Genomic DNA, 8730 nt, shown 5'->3' on the forward strand with positions numbered 1-8730 from the left:
GCAGCTGGCCAGATATGCCTTATCATGCCTGGTCTTTCCTGTAGGCTTATTTCTTAATCTTTGCCCTGGTGGCCCTGAAATCCAATTTTAGTTCTTCTGGTCTCTCAAGCCTCCAGGCCTGTCACTAGGCCTTTATAGGCCCTGCAACATAGAGCCATGGGATCTATTCATGGGTATAAGTACTTGCTGTCAGGCCTGAGGATTTGAGTTCAGTCTTTGGGCTCTATATGGTGAAAGAAGAGAACCTGTAGGCTTTGAATTTTTTTTTCAGAATATGAAAGTTTATTACTGTGTTTGCATTGTAAAAATTTATGATCTTGGTCTTTCCTTCCTGCCTTTGTACAAGGCCAAAAGAGACACATTGGCTACTTTAACAACCTTAAATTGGACTCCAGGAATATCACCTATAGCATGACCTTTCCGACCAAATCCAGCAACCAGAACTTCATCTTTTCCTCAATGAAGTTCAAGCAGCCATCATAGGGCACGAATGCTGTGATCTTCTTGCCGTTCATGATGAGCTGCACTCTCACACACTTCCAGAAAGCAGAATTTGGCTACCTGGCTTCAACCCCTACTTTTTCCAGCACACTTCCCTTGGCATGAGAGGCACTTCTGAAAGGATTGGCCTTCAGGGTTGTGCCCAAGTGGGCTTTTTTGTACTGTTTATCATGCAACTTCTGGTCACATCGGTGACTGCAGAGCTTCCCGGCAGTACAGAGACCACGACACTTGCCTCGGGCCCTCAGCCCAGGCCCACACAGCTCACCCATTTTAGACTTTGAATTTTTAAAAACCTACTTTATTTGGGGTTCTTTAATGCCTCCACCTCTCTTCCAACCCATACCTACCCTAGATAGGAAAGAAAGAAGGTTCGTGGGGACAGTGGGGGTAGACCTTTCTAGACTCAGTTCCTCAGGGGTGATTCCACTCCTCATTGTCAGGATTTCAACAGCAAACACAGCAGCAGGAACAAGCAGCAGTGGGAGCAACATCAGGGGCCAAAAGCAGCCTCTTCAAAGTTTATTCTCCAGAGCATTTCTCCCTAGGAGCGTCTTGAAGTGAAGCGATGGACAGCTAGGTGATGTGAAGCAACGTCGAGCATGCGAAGTGATGACTCCCTGTATTGTGGGGGCTCCTATTTATAACTTCTCAGAGTCCATGTCGGGATGTTTTACTGGCTAATACCACACCTCTGCATGAGACAGTTCTCAACTAACAAAGATCACATGCCCTCTCATAAGTCTGTTTCCATCAGACAAGCATCACATACCCTCACAGGAGGCAGTTTCATGCCCCACACTTGGGATCAAAATCAAAACACATTTACATCCACTACAAGAACCCATTTCCCAAGGTTGTCCCCTGACCTCCACACACCTGCAGGTGGCATGTGCACGTAACACACACACACACACACACACACACACACACACACACACACACACACACATGTGCAGTGATTTTCCTTCAAAAGCATTTTTATAGAAGCACCCACCCCAGACCAGCCAGGCCAGTGACAGCCAGGAGAGAGACGCCCAAGCACCTGCTGTGGGCACCACTAAGATGGACGAATGCATGATGGAGAGATTGGAAAGATGGAGTATGTGGTGGAGAGATGGAGGAGAAAGCAAAACTGAGGCGCTCTTACACTGTGAAGACAGGTGGAACTGGAGACTTGGTGGCGGTGAGGAACAGGCAGACGCGGGGAGGCCATGGTGAGGTGGCAGGGATGTGGGTGAGCAGGAGAGCTGACCCTGCCCCTTGCTGGCAGCGGCAATGTGTGTTATACGAATTCTTCAGGGCTTCTAAGCACTTTGTCATTTCTTCTACTTTTGTTTCTTTAATTCTCTGTCGGTGCAGCCTTGAACCCAATAGCCTATGCATCTTCCCATTAGCATCTGTGACTCTGTGCCCCCAGGGCTCTGTTCATGCATTCACAGTTACTCTAATTTGGATCCGAACAATGATCTCCTTCCTCCCTCATTTAATCCAATGGACTAAGTGACTAAAGACTTTTGGAGAAAACAATACAACCCTCTAATTTAGCCAGTTTGAGCCTCTTAAATATATGGCCTTTGGTGTTAACTATTTATCTCCCCCATGGTCTTTAGTATTTTTAGTCACCTCTATTTCTCACTTCTAACCTTCACAAAGCTCATCCCTCATACCAGCTTTTCCTCTCACATGTATGTCGAAAAGAAATTTAAAGTTGCTAGGCAACAGCATTTCAGCCTACTGCACTGCTCCTACCTGTGGTTATGTGAAGATGGCCTCCTGGCATTCTTCTGTGGCATCATTCTAGCGCTCAGGTTACTGTATAAGGACAATGTGTAATTTTATTTGAGTTGTGCATTCCAGAATAGCTATTCCAGGAATAGCTTTAACCACCTTTTCCCATAATATCCAACTTTCTTTCTTTCTTTCTTCTTCCTTTCTTTCTTAGAAATTATTTCTCTCCCTCTCTCTCTCTCTCTCTCTCTCTCTCTCTCTCTCTCACACACACACACACACACACACACACAATCACCTTTGCAAGCCTGGTGTAAGGGTACATGCTTGTAATCTAAGAACCTGAGGCAGCAGGGTCACACGTATAAGGCCAGTTGGGATTTATAATGAAACTGTTAGGAACCAGGTGTCCCCTGCAACCCACCTTCAGCGACTCAGTGCCAGCAGCCACATACGTCATCACCTCCCGCCAAATGTGACACATTGCCAGTGATGTCATGAGTAGCACACTGTGCCCCTTTAAAAGGTCCCTGCCATCATGGCCCACTCTCTGCCTCTCCCTTTCTCCTCTACCCTAGCTCAGAGGCAGCCTTTGTATTACTGCCCCTCAATAAATATCTTGAGTGAAGTCTGTTGCTTGACGTGCCTTTGTGGCATACCGTGGCCGCGACCTGCTAAAATATTCTTCTTCTGCTAAACCCTCACAGAAATCCTGACTCAAAGCCTACCCTCAACTAGCACCACCACCTCCTTTTCCCTTGCAACTCAAGCTAGACTGCGTCACTTGTCATTGCTATAGAAATACGGGTGACATTTGTTACCCACAAGTCTCTGTTCTAGAGTCCTGTTGGTAAGGACAGACACAGACCTTGAGAGTGCATTTTGCTTTGTGACAAATTCACTGAGATGGAAGTCGATGCACTGAGAACAAGCTCTACACAGAGAAGAATATATTCTGCCCTGCAAGACTTCCCTCGCATTGTGTATTGGACCGGCCTGGACTTGAGCTGGGCTCTCGTTTATGCACAAGGCACTGAGGTCTTTGGGAGCCCTGACGCTTCTGTCTTGATTGACAGTCCAGGGCTCCAACAGGGACGCCAACTCCTGTTCCTGCTCCTGTCTTCTGCTTCTCGCCCTCGGCAGCACAGTAAAGGTTTTGTTATTTTTGAGTGTTGCCTTAATTTCAGATGCTGCTTTCTTTTAGCTTCATGGTCTGCCTCTCATGGGCTCTGTAAGTACTCGGATGATTCAGAGAGGTCTTGTCTGAGAGCAAAAGACCACAGTTTGTTATTATTTTCTATCTTTTAAAATCTATTTACTTTAGTTTTGAACTCAGACCAACCAAAAGTTTGTGCTTGGTAGCGAGAGAACTGCTCCATGGAGTTCTGTTTTTCTGCTTGGCTAACATACAAACTTGGCCAAAGATTTCAAGCAAGAAGCTATGAAGTCTCTAAATCTAAACACATTCTTGGGTGTCTGAGAGTCTGTGACATTTCCAAAATATATTACCAAAGTAAATTCTAAAAGTTTGTTACAGGAATTCTGTTTAGACTGTTTAAAGATGAATGAGCCTTTCTCAAGTAATTTCCAAAATTATAGAAAATTTAGAAAATGGCTCTGCCAATAATTCTAATGTACTATAAAATTATTTTTAGGGGTAAAGATGTAGCTCAGTAGTACAGTGATTGATCTGCACAAGGCTCTAGGTTTGCTCCTCAGAAATATGAAATAAAAGTAAGGCATGGTAGTACACTCCTTTAATCCCAGCATTCAGGAAACAGAGGAAGGTGGATCTATGAGTTCAAGGCCAGCCTACTCTACATAGTGAGTTCTTGGACAGCCAGAGCTACATAATGAAACCCTGTCTCAAAACCAAACAAAGCAAAACAAAACAAAACACCAAACAAACAACCCCCCAAACAAAATAAAAAACAAAACAAAAAAAGCAAAACTAAACAAAAAAGAAATGCAAAAAAAAAAAAAAATGTTGGAGGTTAGTCTGGTTGCTGCCCAAATGAGCAGACTCATGTACCCCAAAATGTTTGTAACCTTGCCTAAGAACTTATTCCTATTTGACCAAAAAAAGCCAACACACCCAGGCAGGGCAAATGGGATAGGCGTGGTAAGGCTCCCGGGCTTTGGGGACAGGGAGGATCTTGGTTAAGGAAGCAGTCAGAGACTGGCAGATGATCTTAGGAAGGAGATGAGAGAGGAAGAGGAGAAGGTAGGAAGAGGCCGCCATGGGTCAGGTGGAGAAAGAAACACATGGCCGGCGTGGATGGAGGATTTGGCCCAGATAAAGAACATGGGAGGTAGTTTGATAGAAATTATTAGAAGCAGATGGCATGGGATTGGGGCAGAGAGTTATGGGAGGTAGTTTAGGGAATTAATATGTACTCTGCCCCAGGTAAACCAAGGCTATTTTAAAATATAACAGGTGTCTGTTTTTATTGATTGATAGTGGGTTAGAAAATACTGCCAAAGTAATTATGAATAACAAACATTTATTAGGCCATGTCCTTATACTAACAGCAACAAATAAGTATTTAAATAAATAAATAAATGTTACTGCTTTTATACAGACTAACAAATGGCTTGAAAGGATGGCCCATTTGAGGACACCTTAGGCTATATAGTAGTCAGCCTAAGCTACGTATTAAAGCCCTTCTTAAAAAAAAAATATGCCGGGCATGGTGGCGCATGCCTTTAATCCCAGCACTCGGGAGGTAGAGGCAGGCAGATTGCTGTGAGTTCAAGGCCAGCCTGATCTACAAAGCAAGTCCAGGACAGCCAAAGCTACACAAAGAAACCCTATCTTGAAAAAAACAACCAAGCCAGGCAGTGGTGGCACACGCCTTTAATCCCAGCACTCGGGAGGCAGAGGCAGGTGGATCACTGTGAGTTCGAGGCCAGCCTGGTCTACAAAGTGAGTCCAGGACAGCTAAGGCTACACAGAGAGACCCTGTCTCGAAAAACCAAAGAAAAGAAAAGAAAAGAAAAGAAAAAAAAAAAAAGGAAAGAAAAACGGAAAAAAAAAAAAAAAAGACAACAACAACCAAATAAACCCAAAAGATGGTTTACATTATTTAGGTAAATCTTTGCCAAATAAGAAAGTTTAGTATTGATTATTTAGTGAAACCATTATTTTCTGCCCAAGCATGGTGGCTATTCTTCAATCCCAGCACTCAAGTGGCAGAGGAACGTAGATCTCTATTGCGAGGACTAAAATTATGTTTTAACTTTGGCTTACTGTGCTTAAGAGATCTATAAAACAACAATGCCTCTAACCTGTAAGTCCCATTTCCCAAAGACAGATAACTTCCTGGGATGCTGGGGGCTGTTTTCATAAACAAGTATGGGTGCTCCAACTGCACGGGATGTGCTCGGGCCCATGTGGGTGGCAAGTACTTCAGGATGTATGTTAGCTCCCACTGAACCAAGGAGGGACGTATGCAGCATTGTATGTTTTGTCTTTGTAGCTACCTGACTAATATAATTCACAGCTACTCTCTGGGAATCCCAGGTATGGACCTGGCCAGTGTCTGTAATCCTGGCCAGTATTTAATAAAGCTTGCTCCAAATTTGGCTCAAAAATTGTGGCAGTGACAAAGCAAAATTCCATTGCATAGATAGACTTCATTTTCTGCTCCCTTAAAATTATTATTTTATTGTTAATTATGCGTGTGCATATATGTGAATGCAAGTGCGCACAGAGGCTAGCGGAGGGCCTGGGATCCCCTGGAGTTGAAGTTAGAGGTGGCTGTGGACGACTTGAAGTGGGAACTGGAACCAATCTTGTGTACTCTACAGGATCAGTACCTGCTCCTAAACAGTGAGCCATTGCCCCAACCCCCAGACCTCATTTTCTTTCTCCATCCATTTGTTGATGGAGGCGGAGGCAGATTTTATAACTTGATTATTATGAATATTGATCTAATAAACATGGATGAACAGGTTTCTACATAGCATGCTGACCTAGACTCCTTGGAGTACATACTCACTCTTTTTTGTTTGTTTTTTGTTTTCAACACAGGGGTTTTCCTGTGAAGCCCTAGCTGTCCTGGAATTTGATCTGTAGACCAGGCTAACCTTGAACCCCCATAGATCTGCCTGCTTCTGTCTTCTGAGTGCTGGGATTAAAAGTTCGCCAGCCATACCATTCTTCATCCTTCCTGTTAATCTCTGGTCTTGCAAATAAATTTTAAAAATTTGAAAAAAAAATTGTGGCAGTGGTCTTATTCTTGCCCAGTGGGATCAATATTATGACTTTAAGGTTGATTGGCTTCCATAGTGAGTTTCAGGCCAACCAAGACTGCATAGTAAGATAAAAGTAAAACAGGAGAAAACTCACTGTTTTCTGAGGTACCAGTGCTAAGTAGAATTTAACCATACATTTAAATCCATTTTTAGTATACTTTAACTTTAATTGGTTATACTCTTCCTAAACTTACATGGACTTATGGGTCAAATAAAGTAGTATGAGATATTTAGGATTATGAGAATGTAAATTAACCTAAATTGAGTTGTTATTCAAGCAATTTCATTGGAGATGTATTTATTTTTATTTTATGTAAATGGTATTTTGTCTCCATGTAATATCTGTGTAGATGCCTGGTGTCTGTGGAGGTGAAAAGAAGGTGTCAGGCTCCCTGAAGCCAGAGACACAGAAGGTTGGGTGGGCACTAGGAACTAAACCTGGGTCTTCTGCCAGAGCAGCAAGTGCTCTTAACTTGTGAGCCAGCTGTGCGGACCCACAAACTTTCTTTTTTTCTTTTCTCTTTTTAAATGTATTTATTTTATTTGCATTGGTGTTTGCCTGCATGTGTGTCTGTGGGAGGGTGTCAGATCATCTGGAACTGGAATTGCAGACAGTTGTAAGCTGCCATGTGGGTGCTGGGAATTGAACTCAGGACCTCTGGAAGAGCAGCCAGTGCTCTTAACCACTGAGCCATCTCTCCAGACCCTATTTTTTTCTTTTCATAATATTTTTATTGATTGTTTAGGAATTTCACACCATGAACCCCAATCAAACTCACTTCCCAGTCCTCGCAGGTCTGTGCCCCCAACCCTTGTGACTTACTCCCCCAAAAAAAGAAGTAGGAAGAAGAAGAAGAAGAAGAAGAAGAAGAAGAAGAAGAAGAAGAAGAAGAAGAAGAAGAAGAAGAAGAAGAAGAAGAAGAAGAAAACAGTTCAAATTTGTGTTCCTCACTGAAGCATAGCCAAACTCCTAACAGCCTTAAAGAAAACTGAGTCCTTCTCCACCCACAACCCTGCCAGAAGCCATCAATTATGGAGTGCTACACTTCTGCATCCTTATCACAAGTTTTAAAAATTTGTTTAATCACTTTATAGCCTGATCCCAGCTCCCTCCCTCCTCTCTTCCCACTCCCGCCCTCATATTTTCTCCTCACACCTTCCCCCCACTTCTTCTCAGAGAAGACAAGGCCCCCAAAGGATACCAACACACCATGGCACCTCAGGTTGCAGCAGGACTAGGTGCATCCTCTCCCACTGAGACCTGACAAGGCAGCCCAGCTACGGGAAAGGGATCCAGAGTCAGGCAACAGAGTCAGAGACAGCCTCTACTCCCATTGTTAGGGGACCCATATGTTGGCCACGCTGCACATCTGCTACCTATGTGTAGGGGCTCTAGGTCCAGCCCATGCATGCTCTTTGGTTGGTGGCTCAGTCTCTGGAAGCCCCTATGGGCCCAGGTTAGATTACTATGTAGGTCTTCTTGTGTTCTTGACCCCTCTGGCTCCCCTTATCCTTCCTCCTGCTCTTCCACAAAACTCCCCAAGCTCAGCCTATTGTTAGGCTGTGGGTCTCTGCATCTATTTCCATTAGCTGCTATATCAAGCCTCTCAGAAGAGAGTTATGCTAGCCTCCTGCCTACAATCATAGCAGGGTATCATTAATAGTGTCAGGGGTTGGCTCTCTCCCATGGGGTGGGTCTCAAGTTGGGCCAGTCATTGGTTGGCTGTTCCCTCAATCTCTGCTCCATCTAAATCCCCTTATCACAATTTTTAAGAGTTTTATCCAATGGCTTTCTTTTTTGAGGATGGGGGGAGGTTGTCATAGGAGCCTTCTGTATCCCTTTTTCTCAACTGTGAGCCTACAAACATTGATACTACTACAGAAGTAGCTTTGCCCTTTATAATTAGTGGGATCATGGATCATCAAGGACTTCTACATGATTTCTGGGCATAGCATGGACCACAGACATCCACATGGCTTCTGACATCAGCACAGGCCACGGGCACTATCATAGTCTACTGTGGCAGCACGAGCTAAGGACATCAACATGGCCTCAGGTGGCAATGCAGGCCATTCTAATCAACATGGTCCCTGGTACAGCACAGCCGATGGACATGAACATGGCTTCAGGCTGCAGCACAGACCACAGACATTCAAGTGGCCCTTGGTAGGAGCATGGGCCACAGACATCAACACCCCCCACCCAGCCGCAGCAGGACCATGAAAATAGCCCTCGGAAGC

General features: G+C 44.2%; 1 pseudogene across 1 annotated transcript; it reads right to left on the bottom strand.

The window, feature by feature from the left end:
- Window positions 1-259: 259 nt before the first annotated feature.
- Window positions 260-1138, bottom strand: LOC311582713 (small ribosomal subunit protein uS12-like; annotated as a pseudogene). Its single transcript has one exon. The product of its transcript is annotated as a small ribosomal subunit protein uS12-like (transcript).
- Window positions 1139-8730: the final 7592 nt, after the last annotated feature.

The sequence above is a fragment of the Acomys minous genome (genome assembly GCF_964271855.1).
Source record: "Acomys minous genome assembly, chromosome: 14".
Classification (NCBI taxonomy): domain Eukaryota; kingdom Metazoa; phylum Chordata; class Mammalia; order Rodentia; family Muridae; genus Acomys; species Acomys minous.